We start from the raw sequence: 25,795 nt of genomic DNA on the forward strand, positions 1-25,795 counted from the left end.
TTAGAAATTTTCTTTAATCAGAATTCATATTGAGAAATTATAAGAGATGCAGTGCTTTAAAAAGTGCTTTTGCTAAATAGGGATTTGTATGTGCTCTAAAATTGGTGGAAAATGATTCTGCTTTTATCTAAAGAATATTGCTCTACTCTTATTTCTGATTAATAGTGAAATTGCCTGGAAAATGAAAAGGCCTAATATTTCAAGTGGTTATTCAGTACCTTATTGTGATAGGGAAATAAAAAACAAAACATTCTCAGATTTAATTTGCTGTTAAATACTCAACATTTCGCAGTGGTTGTTTGGAGGCCATATGCAATGGTGGCAAAAGTGGCTCTCAAAAACTGCTCTGCCTCTTATTTGCTTCATCCGGGTTGCCAAGTGGTAAACCTGGCAGACGTCATGAACTTCCAAGAGGGAACATATTTTATTTGCCTTACACCACGGGAGGATTTGGCCAATTACTGCTATTTGTTTAATGTTGGTATTGACATAGTGCCTTTGCCCTGAGGAGCCCCAGGTGCTTTATAAAATTAGTCAGCAATTCACATCGCAGCTTTAAGCCCGAGAGTGCACACTGAAAATAACAATGATTCATGGACCCTACAGCCATCCCTAAGTCATACTTCTGTTTGCCCAGTGAAACAAAACAAATATGCCAGTTCCCTTAGAGCACTAGCAGCTAAAGGTTCTAGTGGGACATCAACGTGAGTCTCTCCCTTGTGTAAATAGGTCAAGAAAATTTGCCATCCACCCTACTGAGTTGAGCCTTACTATATTCTGTTCCCAGAATCATACCTTCCTCAGTAAAGAACTAACTCTCTTTCTTGAGGTCTTTGCTCATATATCAGTTTCTTAATGAGACCTTCCCTATCTATCTAAAAAACAACACAACAGGGGCGCCTGGGTGGCTTGGTCGGTTAAGCGTCCGACTTCGGCTCAGGTCATGATCTCACGGCCTGTGAGTTCGAACCCCGCATCGGGCTCTGTGCTGACAGCTGGGAGCCTGGAGCCTGTTTCAGATTCTGTGTCTCCCTCTCTCTCTGCCCCTCCCCTGTTCATGCTCTGTCTCTCTCTGTCTCAAAAATAAATAAACATTAAAAAAAAATTAAAAAGAAAAACACAACAATACAAAACCCATCATCAAACCCAGACATTCTATGTTCTCTTTCCTGCATTATTTTTCTTTTTACCACATGTAGCTTTCCAACATATGTATACATGGTCCATCTCTTTGTTAAGTGACCACTCCTTTCCACACGACTGTAAATTTTATGAAAGTAGGCCATATGTCTGTTTTTTTTTCCAACTCTGAATTTTCATTGATTACCTGGCACATAATAGATGTGCAGTAAGCATTTGTTGAAATTATGAATGAACTGATGCATTTGCCTCAGTGTTGGAACAAACGATTGTATTCTTCTATTGTCAACTAGATACAAAGGCAACAGAGAGAGGGATAAGTAGCAAGACTAGATTTACATCACATCAAGATTTCTGTTGTATTCCTTAACACTGAACAAAGATCCATATGGTGAAATAATTGTATTAGAGTTTTCTCCCACGTTAGTTGCAAGCAGTAGAAACTAAATTCCAACTGATTTAAACAAGTAGAAAGGCAGTTTATGGGATCTTGAAACTGGGAAATCCAAGGAGTGCAGCTGGTTGTCATGGGTTTAGGATTTGTTTCTTTCAATGTGATTAGGACATCAGTCTCTGTCTCTCTCTCTCTCTCCCCCTCTGCATTACTGTCTTTCTCAGGTTTTTCCTATGTGGTAGTAAAGAAAGCTAAGGCAACACCTGGCATAATTCTGCCTGGAGAAATTCCAGGGGCATGAGAGCCTATATTTTGCAGTGATTCCAGTAGAGACTCAGAGTTGACTTGCAGTGGATTTAGGTGCCAGACATGGACCAAGTGACTGACTAGGCCTCTGTGCATCCGATCATGGAGGCCTACCCCATCCTTTGGAGGAATGTGCAGTGTTCTAGCAGTTCATCTTGATTTATACCTATGAAATTGTGACTATTTCTAAGTTGTTGATGTCCAGATAAAAGATGTGAGATAGGGAGAGGGAAGGCTTTATTAGGAAATCCTTTGCTTTCATGGCCCCATAGAATTGGATTTGTGGCTGATATTTATTAAAATCCTCTCCATATCCAGGGGCGCCTGGGTGGCTCAGTAGGTTAAGCGTCTCACCCTTGGTTTCTTTCGGCTCAGGTCATGATCTCTTGGTTCGTGGGTTTGACCCCCGCATTGGGCTTTGTGCTGACAATGCAGAGCCTGCTTGGGATTCTTTCTCTCCCTCTTTCTCTCTGCTTCTGGCCCACTCATGCTTTCTCTATCTCTCAAAATGAATAAACTTTAAAAAATCCTACTTATATCCAATCCAATTGATAAGCATTTCTAATGTTTTTTGAGAGGTTGGCTTTTATAGTGGAGAGAAGAAATAAAAGTCAAACAACATTAATTTGTCCGTGGCATCTCAACAAATAATTACGTTATAAAAAATTCATACAGATTAAAAATAGCCTAGCTACGGGGCATACTCTGACTTTTGTGGTCTCTATTCACTTGGAATTTGTGGGCCTCTTCTTCCATTAAAAAATACTAAAAATTATTGGGACACCTGGGTGGCTCAGTAGATTAAGCATACAACTTCGGCTCAGGTTGTGATCTCACGGCTCATGAGTTCGAGCCCCAAATCAGGCTCTGTGCTGACAGCTCAGGGCCTGGAGCCTGCTTTGGATTCCCTCTCTCTGCCCCTCCCCCACTTGCACTCTGGTGCTCTCTCTCTCTCGCTCTCTCTCTGTTATAATTTACAACTACATTGGTATAAAACAAATATAATTTAACCTGGATCATGTTCATTTTTTTAAAAGATATTAAAACATTTTCTTGGGTTCCTAATAGAACCCTGGGCAAGGTACCTACTGTGCTTACTAGAGAAGTTAAACCGAACTTTCATAGTTAAATTGGTTACATTTTAAGCCAAACAACGTTTTTCTACCTATTGTATTATCTTTTGTTAAATGTATTTTTATTATCATTTTGTTAAATGTATTTTTATTATTAACATTAGTTATAAGGAGGGTAGCAGGAAGGGGAGCCAGGGTTTGGAAGGGAAGCTGATATAAGCTGTTATAAGCTGATATTATGCTCCATCACCAAAGCTGTTCTTGAAAATGCTTCTCAGGTTTTGTGCCTGCAGTTTCTTTTCATGGGATTTAAAGCTATTTTACTTACTTTGTTGAAATCCTTGTTCTCCAAAGGTTTGTGTTTTTAAATGATGCTGCAAAAGGAAATGCCATTGCGATTATATTTACATTATGAATTTGTATAGTAAGGAAAAACTAGAATTTTTCATGCAGAGAACACTTGGGGTTTTACTCAATATACTTCTTCAAAGTAAAGTTGATGGTGGAGTATTTTTCCTGTAATCCAGGTGAAAAGCCAACCTATAATTTAACAAAGTAAGTACTCATTCATATGTTCACTGAAGGCTCCTCTTCCTTCCTTAAGGCTGACCCTTACCTGAATCTTTAGTTTCCATTTACCTATGGTTTTGGAAAACAGAGCTAACTTGGACACTTGAATTCTGTCAACATTTATGTCTTGAGAATGTCTTGGTGGTGAAGTATCTAGAATGAACTGGATAAACTCATCTCAATACCTCAATACCTCAGAGCAACATAACTGATAACACTCCAACATATTTTACTTGGTAGGTGTTATAATCAGACACTTCTAGATTGAAAGCCCAGTGCTTTTGCTTACTGGCCACATGGCTTACACTTACTTCTGGCATCAGGTGTCAGGGCACTGTGGGTGAAAAGATGAGCAAGACACAGTTCCTACCTCCAAGGAAATCACCGTTTAAAAGGAAGACAGTAAATAATGAGCTTATGAGAAGAATGATGGGATAGATCAAGGGTATCTGGCCATCCTAAACATCTTTTTTGTGTGTGTTGGGGTGGGGGGGGGGGGGCGGAGACAGAGAGAGCCAGTGGGGGAAGGGCAGAGAGAGAGGGGGACAGAGAATCCCAAGCAAGCTCTGTGAGGTTACTATGCAGAGTCCGACGTGGGGCTCCAACTCATGAACCTGTGAGATATGACCTGAGTTGACATTGAGTCAGACACTTAACTGACTGAGCCACCCAGGTGCTCCTATATGAACAGCTCTTAAATCAGGTCATTTCATCAGGTGAACCTTGGAGGAAGTGATATTTTAGTGGATCTCTCTGCAACCGAGCTTTTTTTTGCTCCATATGTAATTGGATATTACCCTCAGAAGGTTAGGTTTGAAGACAAAATGCATAAATGTTATCTAGCATCAAGCCAGGGGCATGCTTTTTGCACAGTACTTTCCATTTCATTCACTCCTTTTTTTTTTTTTTTTTTTTTTTGATAAAGAGAATATCAAAAGGAAATGATAGAGGATAGAGGAGATGATGAATCACTGATGGAATGATCAGGCCCTGAATGATAGCACTAAGACTATCTAGGGTCATGTTTCATGAACTATATATGTTTGCGTTTTAGGCAGAGAGTCTGTTAATACATCCACACGGAGCATTTATCCCAGGTATAGGGATTATCCCAGAAATAGAGTCTCTGCTCCATCCAAAGATTACAGAAACAAAACAAAGTTCTTAAACAGGAATGATCGGAGTTTTTCTGGTTCCAGTTATACATTTGGTTGTGATGTAGAGGGAGCTGGAAAATAACGTGTTTCATGTTTCAAGAAAGAAGTAAGCTAATACTTGGGAAACAATGTCATGCAATACTCATACCTAGAAATTTGCCTGTATTCTGGCTAAAAATTGCTGACTTGGAAGGGAGTTACATTTGGGGTGCCCATTGCCTCTACGTATGGCAGTTGAAGAAGGTGTTGTTATATCTGCTTGCTAACAGATCACCTCCCCCCTGGACCTACTCTGAAGATAATTTTGGTTAATGACTTAGAGTCTCCTGGACTAACCAACCACTGACTGAACCAGGTGGTTGTAGACATCGATGCCTGTTGCTTTGAATGAAACTAGTAGTGATGGTTTTCTTGTTTCACACTTTCCATTCGGTGTTGCCAGTAACAAAGGCTGTTTCTCGTCAGTCTCATGTGGCCAAATAGGTTTCCCTCTCCTGGTGACAGAGATAGAGTCAAATCCTGGGAGGACTGTCCCGAGTCCTTCTCTAAATTCTGTATCAGAATAGAAGTGCACATGACCACAATAGAGACCAAATGATTCTGCCGAAATCCAAAGCAACTCTGGCCTTTGGCAGTCTTGTAACTCTCGCCCCCTGGCATGAGTAGCACCAGCGTCAACTGGGTAATTCAATCCTTGAGGTCCTTCCTTCTTCATTGAATGAGAGAATCCTGGAATGGGCTGCCAGTGGCCTCTTGCTTGTGCCCAGTGTTCTTTGGTGCAGGGCGCTGACCAGTGATGTCCATTTCCGTACCTCCCTCCTGCCACCACAGGATTTATGGTCTGCGTGCCCCAGTTGTGAAGCTGCCCTGTGGCATTTTGCCGCCGCAGGCCTGTGAATGTTTAGAATAGCATGTTTATATTTCCAGGGCTACAGTTTGAAAACGGAGGGAGCAAACAGATAGCAAAGAATTCAGAGGTCAAGCTGCTACTGCTTCCTCATTGGGAGCACTTATTTTATGTCTGTAGATTCCATACCTGGATTCCTCTGTAGCCTCTGTTATTCTGACCTTCACCTCTTTGGGTAGATGTTTTCAACTGGGTTTTTTTTTTTTTTTTCTGTAAGAAATCTCCGTAGAAGAGGTGTTTACATGAAGTGATGGTAAGTGAAGTTTGCCTGACACATGGAACCTCAGAAACTTTCCTGTAATGAAAAGGTCTGGCTTGTGGGTGGGCACTCTTCCATCCAGACAGACAGGAATGTGTCTAGGCAGCCAGAAGACACATGGGCTTGTGACCACCAGGACAGGCACCTCGCTAGAAAAGTCCCAGCAGCTGGGCCTGTTAATCTCTTCTGAATGTACTAGCTGGCCTTTGACTCCTTTAACTCTTATACTGGATTTCTTTTACGTCACTGTAGTCATCATTTTCACCCCCTCAAGAATCCCCTCATATGGATGTCCTCAATAAAACCCTTTTTGCCTCTTCCTGCCCTTGACCATGTGACTTGAATGTGAATATGGATTTCACTAATGGCAAAAGAAATCTGCATGACCTTGGTGAGGCCCCTTCTCTCCTCTTTGGTTTATCCCTTCTAAGAATCTGGTCATCCAAATATGTATTTGAGCCTAAACAGATCCATTTGGACATTTTAGTAATTAACATGAACTCTGTTATTTTTTTAAACAGTTGCCAAAATATGCTCCCAAAATTCAGGTAGCAGAGCCCCTGCCCCTCTCCCTCCTTCGCCTGTGGATGGACAAACTACCTGCATCCCAGCCAGCACTGAGTACAGAATAATTTGTTTTGGTGTCACTTCATGACAAAAGCCCAGCTGGCATTAGCTCAAGTAATGCAGCTGGCAATTAATTGAAGAAAACTCCTCTGTCACTCCTCAGTCAAACATGATCAGATTCAGCAGGTCATGTTCACCTTCATCCCTTCTATTATATCAGAAGAGCAAACACAATGCGCTCTCACTTGGTGCTGCTTGTCGCGGATTGTAAAGTAGCTGGCAGCATGCACACCGATTGCATTAATGCTTTCGGGGCTGCTCTTCTCCATTGATTATTATCTCTAGAAGAGGTTTGGACCTTTCATTTCTGAGGCTTCTGTGTTGTGCAGAAGGGACTCTTGTAGCCTGCCTTTGTTCTCATGTACTGTACCCCTAATTTTCCAAGTATTTCAACAAAATTTCAAAGTATTGGACCTGTAGGTCAGGTGCTGGTCTTCTATGAGTTGTTCTGTGTTTCTGTCCCGCTGTGCCGGTGGTTGTTTTTAAAAAGAATCTCGAGAGATTTGTTCAGGATTTTTAAAATATATAAACACGTAATACATAACACATGGTTTGTCAAATTTTTGATGAGTACATTTTATAATTCTTAAACTATGAAATTACTTGGCATGAGGAGGTGATATAGTATGTTAAAAAGTGTGGAACGTTTCCATAAAATAAAATTCTGTGCAGAAATGACGTAGGTAAATTCTTGTGGGAGTGCTAAAATAATACATCACTTTGATCCTTGCTGGTTAGGAGAATTCACCAATTACATTATTCTTTGGAAATAAGAGCACGTAGGGCCTCATCTATGACCTCCCTCCACCCCAATTGCTGTCCTGTCTGCCCACTCTGCTTGTTGGATGCTGACTGCCTGATCATTCCTATACCGTGGGCCCTGAAAGTGAAGTCTAGACAGCAGCGTTGTACCTTGCCAATACTTAGGGTGTCCATGAGGGGTTTGGTGGTATTCCAGCAACAGGAAATGGGGAAAAAATGAGAACTTGCAGGAAAAAAATTAGAACTTAGGTGCTACAAGAGATTCAGGAGAATGGACTTGTGACTCGTTAGAGGAAGAATATCCAAAGGGCATTAGAGAGCCTGGCTTGGTTTAGGTGGTATTGGGTTACAGGAGATCCAAAGCTAGAAAGGGCAATAAAGCATTGCGGTGTGAGGCTCTCCCAATTTGGGCGTCTGACGCAAGGTCTAGCGTCCGTGAAACAGACCTCAGGGTTGAATAATCTGGAAAGAAGAGTAGATGATTCAGGAGCCAGCAGTCAAAGCTGACGTCTAGGTCCATATCTGAATATCTGAGTAGCATGACCTAGTTGTAGCTGATGTTCTTGTAATGGATTCCTCCCTGGCTGCTGGAATCTTTTTCTTTTCTTTCCTTTGTTGTTGTTGTTGTTTTTGTTGTTTTTGTTGTTGTTGTTGTTGTTGTTGTTGTTGTTCTTCTTCTTCTTCTTCTTCTTCTTCTTCTTCGGGGGTTGGGGAAAGAGAGAGAGAGACAGAGAGGGGGTGGGGAGAGAGAGAGAGAGAGAGAAGGAGCTGGAGAAACGTGCAGAAGGAGAGAAAGAATTGCAAGCAAGCTCTACACTCAACATGGAGCCCAACTCACAGCTTGATCCCACAACCCTCGGATCAAGACCTGTGCTGATCTCTAGACTGGACAGCCAACTGACTGAGCCACCCACGCACCCCCTGGCTGGATTCTTTCATGAACACAGAGAGGGTGAATAAATAGAGAGTAGAATGGGCTGTAAAGATAGATAAGCTAATATAGCTACAAAATGAAGAAGAAGCTTTGAGGACACCATTGGTGTTAAAGAAATGATCATTGCATTTGTATTCCTAATAAATATATGCCCTTCTACAAAACTGAGAAAGTATTTAGCCAAAACTGTATTCCCTGCATAAAGGGTGGGAGAGTCCTATGTGGAATTCCTTTCCATTTATAAACTGACAGACAATTTAAAGTGAAAAATAAAAATGTGCTACTAGTATGGACACTTTTTGAATACAGAACCATTTTATTCATTTTATTTCATTTTTAAAAAATTTGTAATTATTATTATTTTTTTTAAGTAGGCTCTATGCCCAGCATGGAACCCAATGTGGGGCTCGAACTCATGATCCTGAGATTGAGACCTGAGCTGAGATCAAGAGTTAGATAGATAACTGACTGTACCACCCAGGCACCCCCTGAAGGCATTATTTTAAAATACAGGGATATAGCAGTGAACAACACAAAGATGTCCACTGTGAAAGAAGCTTTGAGAAGAGCAGGAACTTACATAGTGCCTTGTAATGGTCACAGCACGGTGTGCCTGATTCTTCAGAGGCCCTTACTAAGGGCATCACTTTCTTTAAATCCTGATACCCTTTCACTCAGCTTATGCTAGAACTGATGGGAATTAGAACTTCGTAAGAAATTTTAAGAAGATTAAAATAAAAGAAGTCTGTAAGACAAAAATAACCTTCCTAACAAGCTCAACTCAAGATAGGCTTTTCAACTTGCTCTTCTCAGCACGGTGATATTGCAGAGGAAGACAGAGGTAATGGAAATAGCCTCCTCAGTGAAGAGATTCCAAAGTGCCATTTTGTTGATGGACTTAACAATTAGCTCTGTGGTTTAAAGAGGATTAATTAAGGTTGCTCCTATGAGTTAAGGTATAAAATAGTGTAAATGGGGTAGCATGTGACAGGATCAAAAATCTTCCCTACCTTTGTGGTTCTGAGAATTCAGAATGGGCAGTACCATGTAGGTAGCAAGAAGGGAGAAGGAACTAGAACTACAGATGAGTTTATGTGTGGGCTCTCATTGTTGCAGGGCTTACAATGGCTATACTGTCATCATATTAAACACACGGCTCCTATTCCTTGTGCCAGCTTAATTGCCAGCTTGGCTCCTGAACAAAGGAATCACAACAGAGGCAAAACATGTTTGTGGTGGAAGATAAAACTTCCTCACTTTGGGTTGTTTTTCGTTTCTTTTTTTAAGCTTGCAAAAAGAGGCCTCTTCTGTTTAGGAAAGTGATGTGTCGTTGTGTGGTTAAGTTTCAGCAGTGAGCACATGTTTCACATTTTTAGACAGCAAAAGTGATTTAGATACTGATGACCAAAACTTTAAAAAGGGTGGGGGGGGTGGCGCCTGGGTGGCTCAGTGAGTTGAGCATCCTGCTCTTGATTTCAGCTCAGATCATGATCCCAGGGTTATGAGATGGAGCCCCTGCCTTGGGCTCCACACTGAGCTTGGAGACTGCTTAAGATTCTCTCTGTGGTCCTCTGCCCTCCTCCTGCACTCATGCGCTCTCACTCCCTCCCTCTCTAAAATAAAAATAATAATAATAATAAAATAAAAAATAAATAAAAGAAAGGAGAATGGCATAGTGTGTGTCAAAATGCCATGATACAACTACAAAGAGACACAATGTGCTTCTCTACCATAAGTTCCTTGTGTAAGTTAAATCTCCAAGTGTGGTCTTCAGACCAGCTGCATCAAAATCACTTGGGAAGTTGTTAGAAATGCAGATTTTCTGGTTCTGTCTCAGGCCTAATGAGTCAGTAACCTGGAGGGACTGTTCCCAGAAACCTGCATTTAAAAAACCCTCCAGGAGATTCCTATGTGTATTCAAGTCTGAGAACTGCTACTATAAAAATATGACAAGGCAAACTGGTTTGACACCTCTCCAGATGAATGATTATAATATTTAGAAATATGGAGTATGGTATATAAATCCACAATGGGTTTGTTGTTGTTGTTGTTGTTTTGTTTTGTTTTTTAAGCAGAATTCTATGTTTGGAGATATGAGTTAAAAGTTCCTTTTTTTTTTTTTTTTTTTTTATTAAGAAGCAAAGAGGTACAGTGAGCTCTTTATGTAGTTGTGTGGAAATAATGGAGTTTGTTCTAATGGAAAGGGTATCTCATAAAAAAAAAAGTTTACTAATATTATGTCTAGACACATATTCTTTTTTGAGGCAGGAAACACAAAAGAAAATTGGCTGCTTCATCAAGTTCAAGGAAATGGTGTTTTAATTCTGTAGAGAAGTAATTTCATTTTCTTGGAGAAAGGGGTAGACTGATATTAGTAATTTAATTTTCTTAAATATAATGATGGTTGCTACAGTTCTTACCAAGCCTCAAAGAAGCCCAAGAGATTTAAATCTAGCTAGCTGTTGGATTTTGGAGGGGGTTGGGGGGAGAGTAGTGAAACTTTGAGGCAGGAAGGTAACTTTTTAAAAGTGGACAGCTAATTACCGTGTACTATTTCCTGTCGTACTTTGACCAGACAGCTAAGGGCATAAACAGAAATTTTAACTCTGAGGCCTTCGTAGGCAACTCCATTCAGATTCATTCATTTCACAAATATCTGTGTAACATGTACCATGAATTTCTCACTATAATGCACAGGGCTGGACAAGTGAGCAAGACAGACACAGCCATAGTTCTTGTGAAGCCAGAGGTCCAATGGGAAAGTTAGATGAGGAAACAAACAATAACAAGGAAGTCTAGTACTTTCAGATGAGGCCAATGCTATTGGCCAGAACAGCTCTCCTGGACTTGAGGGCATGGGTCTGGGGTGGTCAGGAAGAGTTCACGACGGAGGTACTAGAATTTACAGGCTGAGAAGAAATTAGCCGGATGAAGCAAGGGCAGACTGAGAACAAATGCAAAGTCCAAATACAGGGAGTTCCTAGTCCCCTCAAAGTGACTGACCATAGCCCCATCTGGTGGAGATGGGGGGCAGGTGGTGACTGCACAGGTTCTGGAGAAGAGAAGGATGACACTGGTAAAGAATGCAGGGAAAAGGAAAATAAAATAAAATAAAATAAAATAAAATAAAATAAAATAAAATAAAATAAAATAAAATAAAGTCTTAGCCACGCTGAGTTCGGGACTTTATTCCAACAAAACGGAAAGCCTTTGAGGTTGTAGGACTTGGCTGCACTCCGTACAGGCTGAGAAGCATGGTGCTAAAGGAAGGGAGAGCAGTGGAGACCCTGTTGTAATAATTCAGACAACAAATATTCATAGCTTGGATCAGCAGCAAGGTGAGAATGCAGAGAGATAAAAAGATTTAGAAATAGCTAGTTAGAAAGTGGATTCATTCGGACCTGGTGATTTATTAGGTACGGAAGTGAGGGAGAGGGAGACACCTTGAGCAACTAGTGCGCTATTCACTGAGTTTAGGGCTCAGGAGAGCTGGCAGGTTTTAGACTGAAATGATACATCCATTTGGACATGGTGAGCCCGAGTATTCTGTGGTTGCCCATGACATACTGCTGGAAATGCAGTGTAGGGTAGGTCTGGAGCACAAGTGAGCTGGGCTCTTCTCTTAGGCCACTCTGTCGTCATAAATGTTTTCCAAGCTTTATCATGCAGAAACTTAAACCAAAGAACTTTCTTTGTGTCCTTGATTGTCCCCCTAGTGATTGGGGACCAGTTTTGCCACCAGGTTTAGGGGCTAAGTGAATTTTAGTGTGCAGAATTTTTGTGCAAGAAATCCTGGAAAGGAATTTGGTTTACTCAATGAAACTTGCTGACCAACTAACCATTTATATTACCTTTCAGTCAGTATTTTATTTCAATAATGGAATGTATGTATGAACTAGAATGGTCTAACCCCAATTTAAATATTTTTATCCTCATTTACATCACAGATCATCTCCCTGTAACAGTAAAATGTAAATACATCTCCTATAGATTTGTTGCTTGGTGCGAGCATACCTGAAAAATGAAAAGGTGAATATAACAGCTAAAGCGTAAAACAAGCATTCTTATTTTGAGAAAGAATTATGGTTATCACACAACTGTCCTTAGTTTTATAGTGATGTTGTAGCAGTGCATTTTCAAATAAAATATTTAAACTAGAATGTTAGAAGGTTTCTTTTGTCATGTCAAAAAAGAAGTTGAGGGCATCTTATTTACTGAATATTTGTATGGCCAAGTAAATGGCTGTCAAAAACTGAAGAAAAACCTCATATATATTAACTACTCTAAATTTTTACCCAAAATTCTCTCCGTAATGAATGGAAGTTTGAAGTTATTTTATTTTGGAGAAACCACAAGTTGTCAGACAAATTAACATGCAGACACATAAATTTCAACTAACCTTCAGAATAATGAGAGCAAGTGTCTTCAACAAAATTTAGAATAGTAAAATCTTATTAATGTTACCAAATTAGAAAATGTTAAGAAGCATGTAGAATATTATTTCTGAAGATGCATTCTTTTAAACACCTGCATTACTGTAATCTATTAGGTAGACAATTAAGCCTACTTCTTTGATGTACTACATGGAAAACTGTTCTGATTAATAATTAACTTTAATCTTCTGATTAATAATTCTATTTGAAATAGAAAATCCCTGTCATACATAATGTAGATTAAAGGCTGACAGGTTGGGAGCTGGTCAAACTGTTAAAGCAGTCCCATTTTCTTTTTCTGAGTTTTTTGTCTTCATTTAGGTCATTTGAACCCTTTATTCTCAGTAATAAATGCTTTATTCCAGCCAAGACAATGCTCATCATCATGTTTTATCATCATGACTTTGTCTTAGCTATTCATTAAAATATGTATATGTGTGCATATGAGTATGTTTTGTTTTTTGTTTTTTTTTGTTTTTGTTTTTGTTTTACTCAGGGGATGCTACGATATTTAAGAGCAAATATATGATAAAGTCCACAAGATAGCTTTATATATATCTACTTACAGGTAAAAGTGTGCTTGCTTTAGAAAAGGAGTTGCTCTGAGAATTCTTTTCTCTATTTAAAAAAAAATTTAACACTATTCTCCCTTGCCATTCACAGACATACAAATGACAGGGAAGGGGTATTACCTATTGACCTGATCATTTAACTTATGTTAAAATATGAAATATGGATGACAGTGAAATTTTTTAATTAAAATTAAATTAAGCCATGTACATGCTAGCTATCTGATAGTTCTTTATAGCAGCATATATGCCATACCATATTTGATTTCTTGTCACTCAATCCCAGGATTCGTTCCCAAGCATAACAAACAAATGTCTTTGGAATGCTACAATTCCCTTATTGGACTTTAAGAGTTAGAAACACCTCTGGGGTGCCTGAGTGGCTCAGTTGGTTAAGTATCTGACTTCGCCTCAGGTCATGATCTTGTGGTTCATGAGTTCAAGTCCCATGTCCCTAGAGCCTGCTTTGGATTCTGCTTCTCTCTCTCTCCCTGCCTCTCCCCCACTCACTCTCTCTCTCTCTCTCTCTCAAAAATAAACATTAAAAATAAATAAATCTAAGTTCTTTAAAATATAGTGTAATAATGGTTTCAGGATTAGAACTTAGTGATTCATCACTTACATATAATACCCTGTATCCCAACAAGTACCCTCCTTAATGCCCATCCCCCCACCTATCTCCCCTCCAACAACCCCTTAGTTGGTTCTCTGTGTCTAAGAGTCTCTTATAGTTTGTCTCCATCTCTGTTTTTATCTTATTTTTCCTTCCCTTCCCTATGTATTCACCTCACTGGTGTATTTAATAAATGTTTATAGCACCTATACACAGGGCACAATGGGGAGCATAAGATATCACAGATTTGACCAACTGCTGAAAGATTGATCACAGGCAAAATGGTCAGAGCAGCAGCCCCCGTCAGAGCCATCTGCCCACCACTCATCATAAAGTGCTGGCTGGAGGTGGTTAATCAGCCTGAAAGCCCATTTCAGTTCAATAGGTGAGAACAAACATTTCAGGTCCTACATCTTCCAGACAACTCTCCCATAGCTTCTGATCAAACATGCTGTTTCCCAGCCACCTTCTAGAATGTAGAAGAGAATTCATCTCAGCCAGACTCTGTGTCTTCTAACACAAGATGATGCATAGTGGTCAGTAAAGCCCCAGCCCGGTTTCTGTGGTCAGGAAGGGCTCCAGGGTGGCTTCAGTTCAATGAGGAATGAGCACCCACTCTGGCATGGACCTCATCAGTCACTATGATAGGACGCTTTTTCCCCGACATGACTCCTCTGATGTTGAACGAGGTATGAAGTTCGTGTGAACGCTTTCCCATGTGTGTCACGCTGATAGGGTTTCTCACCTGTGTGGATTTTCTGATGTTTGATAAGGCTTCTCTTCTGAGTGACACTCCTCTCACATTCATTGTATTTGTAAGACACGGGAGCCTCAACATTTTCCCACTGGCCTTCCCTTCCCCGGACTGTCTCAGGTCTCTCCACGTGCAGGATCCTGCGCATTTTTATCACCATGGATCCTCTGACATCTCAGGAGGTAGTAAAAACTTTGCCACACCTGCTCCCCTAGTATGGCTCCGTTCCTGTGTGGAGTTTGTGATGTTCAAGGAGGCTCTAGTTCTTGCTGAAGGCTTTCCCACACTCCTCACACTCCCCAGTGTGGGTTCTCTGGTGTCTGATAAGGTTTGAACTGTGACTGAAGACCATGCCCTATTCCTCACACTCATATAGTTTCTCATCAGTGTGGACTCTCTCATGGATGACGATGGCAGAGCTCCCGATGTAGGTCTTGCCACAGTCTTCACATTCGTATGGTTTCTCCCTGGGTGGATTCTCCTGTATTTAGTCAGGCCTGAACTCTGAGCAAAACACTTTCCACATTCATGACAATAGTGCTGCCTACTTCCTGTGGCATTTTTCTGCTTTCTTGGTAACCTGCCCTCATGTTCACTAGCTGCTGCACCTGCAGGCGTCCGGGCACTGTCTTCATCTAAGTGCCATGGTATTTCCCTGGGCTCTTGTATGAATGTTCCTCATCTGGAGGCAGGTCCCTGAACTTAGCCTGTATTTCACAACCTAGGGAAGTCAGGCCACCACAGTTTTCCTGCCTTTCATCTCTGTGAAAGCACCCCCGAGATGAACCCAGCTGTGTCCAGTCAGGGGGAGAAAGCTAGGGCCACATCTTCCATTTTCACCAAGCCCTGGGGTGCTGGGGGCACCCTGGCAGCCACCACTGCATCACCTCTGCAGCGCCCTCCTGGGTCAAGCCGAGGGATCTGGAGAACTCTGGTAAGACCTGTGATCCCAGAGATTCATGCTTAAGCAGAGCCTTCATTGAGCCCACATAAATACCGGCTTATATTATCATACCACACATATTATCCTATTTGTTTTTGCATCATCCCTAGGAGGTAAATATATGACACTCTTGTTTCATTAACATCACAACAGATTATTAGGCAAATCAACAGAATGGAATTTTAAAGCTTACATTATCTAACTGAAAAAGACTTCACTTAGATTTTCAAGCAGTATTTCTCACCCACCTTAAATCATTTGGGGAAATTTTAAAAATCTCATGTCTAAGCCAGATACCCAGAGCAATGATATCAGAATTTCTGGGAAAAGGACCCAGGACACAGCATACTTAACTCCTCCAGTGACTACACTGCTATAAAGACTCAACAACCTGTACCCATAGGAGTGCTGCTTAAGAAATGCCTCCAGAACACCTGCTCTGCCTCTCAGTGTTACTACTTTCCACCTGTTCCTGTCATTTTGAAGAGTGATCATCTGAACCAGCTGGATACATGAGAGGAGTACTTTCTCCCTCCCCCCTTCCAATATAAGCGTAAAAACCTTATTTAGCCTCCAACAATTGGCATGAAAAACTAATGCAAAATAAGCATCACACCTAATATTAAGAGATACTTCATAAGAAGTTTACAATTCCACCTTGTTTCTTCCCCACCCCCCCAGACCATCACATTCACTCCCAGCTAAAATGTCTCTCAGGTTCTTGCCTTTATTGCCACCACTCCTGCATTGACCTGGTCTTTTGTCAAGTTAGAAGTTGCCAGGATTCTCTGACAACAGTCTGTATGAGATTCAGTCCAGAGCTCATGCTTTTGCCAGTGCCCATCTTCCTAAAAGAGACTGTGTTATATAAATCCACTGCCTAAAAACTCTCATTGGCTCTCCATTGCCTTCACATAAACCCCTTAGCTCAGGAAGTCTGGCATGATGCAACTCCATTGCTGGCAGATTCATCCCACCACTTCATGATGGGGTGTTCTTGTGTGTGTGCTGTTCTGGGAAGAAAGTCTTCATTCTCATTCTGTATCCTGGAAACTCACCAACTCATAGCTTAATAGTTCTTCTTCTGGGCCCCTGTCCCTAGCTCTCCAGGAAGAATTAGCTGCTACCTGCTCTGGGATTCTCTCAGCTCTTGGCTTCACCTTTATTAAAACAATTATACAATTAAAATGGTGTTTTCAGTTACTAAAATAAAACTACAAACAATACAGTATATATAGTTTGTGCTTCTTTAAATCAAAAAAGAAAATACCCATATTTTTTAAGACTCCAGGAGTTTTAAAATATAGTTGCATGTAATAGAACTTCATTTATTGGGGCACCTGGGTGGCTCAGTCGGTTAAGCGTCTGCCTTTGGTTCAGCTCATGAGCTGGCAGTCAGTGAGTTCGAGCCCCATGTCGGGCTGTGTGCTGACAGCTCAGAGCCTGGAGCTGGCTGTGAATTCTGTGTGCCCCCCTCCCCCGCCCTCCCCCGCTCTCCCCCGTTCATGCTCTCATTCTGTCGCTCAAAAAATCAATAAGTGTTAAAAATTTAAAAAAAATAGAATTGGGTTTATTTTTTGGTTTTGCTTTTTCACATGTCACCCCTAGATTCTTGTTGAGAAAGAAAACCAATCTGGAAAATATGCCTAAAGTATGAGAGAAGAATTCAAATAAAATATGTCAGATCTCTATTAATACCTAAAAAGCATTTTAAAATATAATGTAACTTATTTTGCATGAGTGAATTATGTTAACTCTTGAAGAATAAATGGGACTTTTAGATTTGGATTGTGGGGAGCTCTTATCATGTTTTCGACAGATTCAAATATCCAGCTTTCAAAATAATCTGCCCACATGATTTATATATAACAGCCTAAGTAGCTAATCAGTGACTCCAATTTTTACCTTTTAACAAGCAGTTGTGCTTTTGCATATATACGATCAAACAAGACTACTATGCAGAACAGTAAGACACAACATTTTAGAATTAGAAAATTAAAAGGGCATTCACTGTGACTTCATCTAAGGGCTTTTCCAACCTTAGTGAGCTTCAAAATCACCTGGAGGGGTTACTGAAATGCACACTGCTGGGCCCCTTCCCTAGAGTTTCTGATCCTATAGGTCTGTGGTAAGCCCTCAGTTGTGTTCATCTAGCAAGTCCCCAAGTGGCTCAGGTGTTGCTGGTCTGGGGACCACACTATGACAATGACTGGATTGTCTTTATAATTTAGCAACTGGGCTTGCACTACAGTGCATATACCTGTTGACTAACAGTGACTAGCTTGATGGTCACCAGATACCCTAACGTTTCCAGATACCCATATATAGTCATAGACCCATAGAAGCAAACCATATCTATATTAAGAGTGTTTTGCTGTTGTTGCTGTCTTGGCCCACTTTAGTGTGTTTAATTAAATCAATCCTAGAGAAAAATAAATGTTTTCTAATCTTAGTATAGCAGATTTTTTTTTTGAAACAACAGAAGATTCTATCTTAAACATTTTGATTTTCACTCATCTAGTAAACATAAGCATGCGAGTTTCAGGCAACCTCTATTTTTAAAGACATATTGGATTTTTTTTAAATTAATAAAATTGTCAAATTTTGTTAATAAAATTGGAGAGACCCATTTCTTTGCATAGACATCCTACAAATAAGTGATAAATTTTGGAAAAATCAGCAAAAGAATTCTACCAGTATTTTCTGGCATATTTACCATGTGTTACCTGAAGCCAGTATGTTGAATAAATCATGTCCTAGTTCTGTCATAAGGAAACAAAACATAAGGCTGATAGTGTACCTTTGTACTATTTACCAGCATCTTTTAGTAACATGTGACTGGAAAGAGAGACTGTAAGGGAAAGGGGGATTGGAGAGGTTCATTGGCATGCTCCAAGTGGTCAAAAGCCTGGGGTAGACTGAGATGTGGGGACACCCTATAACCTGCTGCTATTCCACCATCTCCAAGGATGGTCCAAGTATCCTGCACTCTGTCTAGGGCTGTGGCCCTCAGGTTGGCTTGTTTAGCGGGAAGACAAACCAAAGGATGATACAGCCTTATTATAGGATCTTCCCAAGAATCATTTTTAGCCTCTTTGATGGGGTTTCCCAAAGTCTGGAGAGAGAACCTCTGACCAGAATTGCTGATACTTTGAGCTCATAGAAATTTATATTTTTTAGTTAATGATACTAAGACCAACTTAAAAAGTATGATGTTAGTACTTTACATTTCTTTAAGCATTTTCAAATCATTTAAATGTAATCATATTGGCTCTGTCAATTGGACAAAGTGATCACATCATTTTTCAAATGAGGGCTAAGGTTTATTTAATTCAAGTGACACACTCTTCAAATGCAGCTAGTGGAGGCCTGTGTTCTAGCTCCTGCACTTCAAATAGGTGTTCATCATCAACTAAATTTCTGTTTCATTCATTCATTCATTCATTCATTCACTGAGAAAATATTTATTGAGTGCATACTATGTTCGAGATGCTGTTCTAAGTGATTAGGATACAACAAAACAAACAAAATTTCTTGACCTCATGGAGTTTGCATTCCAGTGAAGGGGATGGAGACTTCACTGAATAACGGACAGAACCTATGGTTGTGTTGTCTTTAATGCAAAAGGAGACTTTGCAGATATGATTGAGACCTTGAGATGTAGATTGTCCTAGATTATCCTGATGGGCCCAGTCCAATCACATGAGTCCTTAAAAACAGAAACTTTTCTGACTGTGAAAGAGAAAGACATGATGATACAAGAAGAGTCAGAAAGATGCAGTGTTGCTGGCCTTGAGGATGGAGGAAGGGGTCCATGAGCCAAGGAGTGTGGGTGACATCTAGAATCTGGCAAAAGAAAAGACACAGATTCTCTGGCAGAGCCTCCAGAAAGGAAAGCAGCCCTGCCAACATTTTGATTTTAGGCCAGTAAAACCTGTGTTAGACTTTTGACCTATAGAGCTCTAAAATAATAAATTTTCATTGTTGAACCACTGGATTTGTGGTAATTTGTTGAACCAGCAATAGAGGACTAATATAGAGGAAGACAGACAATATGCAAGAAAAGTAAGTAAAATATATTGTATGTTGGATAGTGGTAAGTGCTAAGGAGAAAAGTAAGTCAGGGACAGAACAGGAAGGAATGCAATTTTGGATACAGCAGGCTTCCACATTGACATTGGGTAAAGATTTGAAGGAGGTGAGGGAGGAAAAGGATATTTCAAACAGAGAGAAGAGGAGGCCAAAGTTTCTCACTCTAGGACAATGACCCTTCATAACTAGATCCTGAATATCAATATCAAGAGAACAATTATCGTTCCAGAATAGCCCAGCTTCCCCCAGTGACCATGTGTTTAAGATAAAAGCTCAGAACTTAAAAGATAATATTCTGATTTTTCTATAAGGAGGTAAACATCTTGGCTTAAACATCATTTACTTTTTCATATTTTCTGGAGAATACATGAAAAACTTCAGTACTAAAAAATAAATTCAGTGGCATTTAATTTGTACTGTCTTAAAAAAAGATATCTTAAAACTTGGTCTAAAGCAAACAAGTTGGGGACCATCAGACTTGAGTCCTTTGGACTATTTACTAAACATTATTATCAATTAACAGTTTATAGCACTGTAAAGGGATTTCAGACAACATGTGACCCTGAATTATTGCTACAATAAATTAAGTGCCTGGGTGGGGGGAAGCTATTGTAATTATTTTATTATCAAAGAATGTCTTTCACGTACTAAATAAATAAAAATAAAATCAGACTTCTAATTCTGCGCAACACTGATCATTAATCTTGATGGAATTGTCTGTTAGTGCTTTAAAGTAATCAGATTGTAGAGACCAGGTCAATGGTTTTGTATAGCCATCCTCTTAAGTACCTGGGAAAAAAGAAGAACTGAATGTTTTATTTTTTTTTTTTGTTTTATTATACCATGTATTTTAATTTTCAAGGGAAGGAGAATAGAAATTCTGTGATCTGTGTCAGTAGAAATGTTAATATATAAAGCAAATAAATGTCCAGGTAATTACTAGCATCAAAATAGATATTCTGCAATAATATTTCACAGGAAATATGCCTTACGTTGTTACTCACAGTGTGGTCCATGAACCAGCAGCCTGGGCAAGTGGTAGAAATCTACATTCTTAGACCCTACCCCAGACCTCTGGGATCACAATCTGCAGTTTAAAAAAATCTGTGATCTGTATGCACATTAAGTAAAAGACATCACACCGAGGCAGTAGCTTGAACTCTCATTATGAATCTTGCCACTAAGTATTTTATGGTCGTTAGATCTTGGCAGGTGCACATGATCTCACATTATCTGAATTCAGTGCTCTAGCATATCATATTTTGCACAGCTATTTTCATCAGGGAGCTTAGTGTCTTATAGCTCTGGAAAATAAGTACATGGAAGTAGGTAGTTAGTGTTAGGCCTTTTGAGACATAAGCAAACCTGGGCTCAAATTTTTTATATTTCAAACCTTAAATTGGCTAACATATTTTTAAAGTTACAACAGTTTAAGCTGAGGGATGAAGGGTGTCGGCATTTAATTGGTTTACAGGAAGGTAACTTGAAAAGACAGAGGGTAAGGGAGAAGAGTACAAACTTCTTGTTGAATCAGAATTTTCAAGTTGCAAGAGGAAGCCATTGCCCTCAGGTTCAGAGGTAATGCAAGCTATTACCTGATGTTTCAAAGACCGATGCTTGATCCTCCTACCCATGCTCACACAGGGAACTCACCTTTCTCCCAGGCAATTTTTATGTGTTGGCTAGCTCTGTGTTGTTGCCTTGTTCTTGCTTTCACTGAATCCACTTCTGCCTGTATGGAGCTTCCAAGGACCAATGCCCCTGTTGCTGAAGCTTGGAGACACAGAAGACAAATGAAATTCTGCTCTTACTTGACCTGTTTTGTACTTTTAATCATAAGGTCTGTCCCCACTTGTTCTCATCCTCAAGTTACCAACTCTTATACTATTGTTTTCATATTCTACTGACTCTCCTTTAGATTGACTCCAATCTTACAGCCCTTTTATTTTTTTTTTTTCAATTTGTGGCCCAGAAATGAGCAAATTATTAAAAACGTAACCCAAGATTCTCAGAGCCTCAGGAAAACTATCTTTTATTTTATTACCTCATCCTGGACATTACCAATGAATGTGACTTCAAATCAGATAGACTCTTTTGCTACCACATCCTATTGTTGTCACATATTGACAGACACTTCACTAAACGTTCTCAGCTTAGCAACCATCTCCTTCCCCATTAGTAACTGCTCAGTTAGATGGTTTTATTCTAACCAAAGGGCAGGACTTCAAAAGTGTCCCCATCTAATTCCAGATGGTTACATTTGGGCCATTAAGCTCTTTTTATATCCTGATTCTATCATGCATTCTATTAGCTATTCTTCCCAGCTTGAAGTCATTGAATCCGTTCCCCAAGCCAGATCCCTCTCCTTAATAAAGTCTGTAACTGCTCCCTTAATCCTTTTTAAGTAAGCTTTAATCATATGTCTGTTACGATCTTTGTAAGTAATGTTGCTAAGTAGGAATTTATTTCCTGGCACACGTGCATGTGTTCTTACATATGTCAATTAATCGTAATTCCTCTATTAGATTACAAACTCCCGTTTTCAAGGGTCTTCTGTTTTCTCCTTATGGTTTTGCTTACCTTTAAGTACACAGTTTATATTATTGACTCTGGATGACGGTTGATGGTTAACTAATAAAAAAGGGTGAGTTGGGGACTTGGTGTTTCAGATATACCAGATGGATGCTTAGGAAATGCCTTTTAATGAATGAAACCCTAACTTTTGTTAGAAAAACATAAGGTTCAAATGAAGTTAGATGTGCATCAAAGAAAGCTATAATCTGTTTATTCTTTTCAGTTCCTAGCCCATGGTGATTGATCTTGCGTTTGATTTTAAAACAAATCAGAAGTAGATGACTCAGAAATGGGTGACTCAATCAAATTATAGACAAACCCCTTGCTGCAGTGACTCTTACTAATTAAATGTCTGTGACAGCAGAATCAAAACAGGAGGAATTATGTAAAATTTAGAAGACCATAAAATTATCCCTTTCAGAGGCTCCTGGGTGGCTCAGTCTGTTAAGCATCTGACTCTTGATTTCAGCTCAGGTCATGGTCTCATGGTCCTTAGGTTTGAGCCCCACTTCAGGCTCTACACTGACAATATGGAGCCCGCTTGGGATTCTCTCTCTCCCTCTGTCTCTGTCCTTCCCCTGCTCTCTTCCTCTCAAAATACATAAATAAAATAAAATAAAATAAAATAAAATAAAATAAAATAAAAATATATCCCTTTCAGCTGGAGACACCTTAACTCATTAACCTTGTAACATTTTTGAAGGAATAAAAATAGGTTGGATTCTACTTTGTGAAAAAGAGTTGAATATTTTAACTTAGATTTCACTCTATCTCATTTAAATCAAGTACACCAAGCCTTATCTATGCTAGGTCTCTCAGATATTAGGAGGATAACTTTAAAGTAAGCTTTTCTTTGCCCACTGCAATATAGTTTGGGGGTTAAAATAATGCAAATTTTATAACTATATTGCTAGAAAATGGATACTGTTTTAGATACTTAAGAAGCCTCACAGGATTAAAAATCAGCATGTTATAAGAAGTATCTTTAGTACCATCTAAACTTTATAAGTTCATGCATTTACTTCCATATATTTAAATTTTCAAATTTATACTCATGCTTGTACTCAGTAAAGGAAAAGGTATGAACATACTCATACAAACACACACCACCAAACTATATAGGAATTATTTCAGAGTAAGTAGGATTGTAGACACTTCTAAATATTCACATTTTTGCTTTGCTGTATTTTCTCTTATAAGTTTTCATCTTGGCATAAGAAGAAAAATATAAGATTTTTAATTAAAAATTTCTCCAAAGCATGCTTAGTGAAAAATAGAAGTGAATAAAATATGTATCAATAGGGGAATGGCTACATAAAAAAAAGGAAAATGAAGAAATAAAATTAAGCAATGTGAAAACATTCTTGTGGTCATCTTAAAGGCTGATCTACGTGCAGATTTCCTGTGGTATTCGGTAACAAGATAAGCTAACTTCCTGAAATAGTAACCATTACAAATAATAAGAACGAATAAATGTTTAGCTTTCCCTAGTTTTAAAATAAACGTGGAGAGAAAAAAGTCCACTGAAGAAAACATATACTTTCTTTTTTAATAATAGCTCTCAGTTTCAATGTCCTTGCATCAAACCATTAACAGAATAGCAAGCAGCAGGCGTCAGTTTGTGTTCCCCCTGCCTGGTCCCTTAGCTGTCATCGATGCCTGTCTACAAAGAACCAGCTAGAGATTTGAGGGCTTAAAAGAAACATTCTTTGATATTGACAGTGGTAGGAAGTTTCTCCTTCTTGCCTCATTGTGGTTTGTATATCAGGCTGCGGCATATCCTTTTTTGAAGCTGTGTAGTCAGTTTCCGTGGGACTGTTTGCCCTGTGACGTTACTGGAACACATTTATCAGGAGATGAGTACCTCAGTGCCTCAGCAAGGACAACAGACTCCACTACGTAGAAAAGAACGATAGGGAATTTTTGCTGCACATCTATTTTTCATAGTGCTTCAAAATGAAAATGTTTGTGACTGCAAGAATAGTTTGTTTTTATTCAAGCGAAGTGTAGCTTTTTTTTTTTTTAAATGAAGCAGCTTAATAAAGTTAGTACATTTTATTAGGGGCAGAGTTTTTTCTACTTTCTGTATTAGTGAGTGATCCTCTAGGATGGTAATACAACTGATTATACACAAGTGGTAATACAGCTGAGGTCTTTCAAGAGAGAAGGTAACACAAAACAAAGTGGTACATCATCCAATCCTGTAAGAAATATTGTGCAAGGAACCAGGACAGATATGGAGCGCTCTCAAAGACTATGTTGGGAATCCAGATGTGTGAAATTCAAATGGAAACAGAAAACTCTATGTAGAAATCAGTTTGTATAAATATCCTAGGAATGTTTTCATGGTTGACAACAATATTTGAGAGGCACCTGGGTGGCTCAGTCAGTTGAGCATCTGACTCTTGATTTCGGCTCAGGTCATGGTCCCAAGGTTTTGGGATTGAGTCCCGTGTCAGGCTCCATGCTGAGCATGGAGCTTGCTTAAGATTCTTTCTCTCTGTCTCTTTCTCTGTCCTTCTGCCGCTTTCTCCAGCTCACATGAATATGCTCTCTCTCTGTCTGAAAAACAGAACAAGACAAAAAACTTGATATTTGACAATGATATAAATATGTGCTAAATTCTCTATAAATATTCAAAAATGTGTTCATAATTTTCAGGTATGAAACAGTATTGTGGATTTTAAAGTTTTGCGTTGACCACAAAATCTGTGCCTTTACAGGTACACATTGATTTTTACATCTTCTCAGTGAGATAAAATTGAGGGAGGGGTGTGTGTGTGTGTGTGTGTGTGTGTGTGTGTGTGTGTGTGTGAAATATATGAATAAGTTGAAAGGGGGAAAAATAAGTGAAAAAGAGTCAAACGATAGCCACTGACAATGGTACTGATTGGCATCAATTTCAGAGCCAACTACCCCAATTTAGAGGATTTGCATTTAGGACTAATTAAATTATAAGCTGACTGGACAGGAACAGAGTTAAGCCTACTGATGACGCTTCATAAATATTCATATTGACAATGATAGAAGAGGCTCTCTTTCAAGGCTAAATATTTATAAACCATATGCCTTATGAATGTTGGAAAGTCAGTGTTCTGCTCCTGAGCTTTCCTGTCCTTTTTAAAGATATTTTTTTTTTTTACTCAGGTTGACAGAAATACATCCCTATAGCAGTGGAGTCCTTCTGTGAGTTAAGAAAGTTCTCCATGTGCAATGCTCTGAGAATGACAGGCCGTTTAGAATCACATCCTGTAGATTGTTAATGTCAAGTGGCATAAGCTACTTCACTGAACCATAAGGTTTTTTGCCCAGAATTTACACTTTACTAAGAGCAAGTGCTAAAATTGTTTGGCCATTTCTCCAGTTCTCTTGAAGATAAAATAGTCTTCACAAATTATAGCTTCCGTGCATTAAGTGTTACTCTGGTAGCCTAAATGAGTTAGTTAATGTGCAGATTAAATATCGGATACACACCCGGAAGTAACTCAGGACTGGGGAATCACCCTCTCTTGCTACTTGATTGCTGTTTGTGTAAAATAGTTAATAGTGAAACTGTTTATGTGCAACTAGCAACTGTATCTAAGACTGGGGTTTATAGGGGAATAAAGTGCACTCCAGTCCCATGAGCACACATATATGAGTGTTGACCTTGCCTCATAGGACTTGCTTTAAGACACACTCCAAATAA

General features: G+C 39.4%; 1 protein-coding gene and 1 pseudogene across 4 annotated transcripts in view; one reads left to right on the top strand and one right to left on the bottom strand.

The window, feature by feature from the left end:
• Window positions 1-25,795, top strand: part of PDE4D (phosphodiesterase 4D) — a 720,383-nt gene that overhangs the window by 210,932 nt on the left and 483,656 nt on the right. The gene's annotated exons all lie outside the window — the stretch shown is intronic.
• LOC144615683 (zinc finger protein with KRAB and SCAN domains 4 pseudogene) lies at window positions 13,750-15,957 on the bottom strand (annotated as a pseudogene).

The sequence above is a fragment of the Panthera onca genome, chromosome A1 (assembly GCF_046562875.1).
Source record: "Panthera onca isolate mPanOnc1 chromosome A1, mPanOnc1 haplotype 2, whole genome shotgun sequence".
Lineage (NCBI taxonomy): Eukaryota > Metazoa > Chordata > Mammalia > Carnivora > Felidae > Panthera > Panthera onca.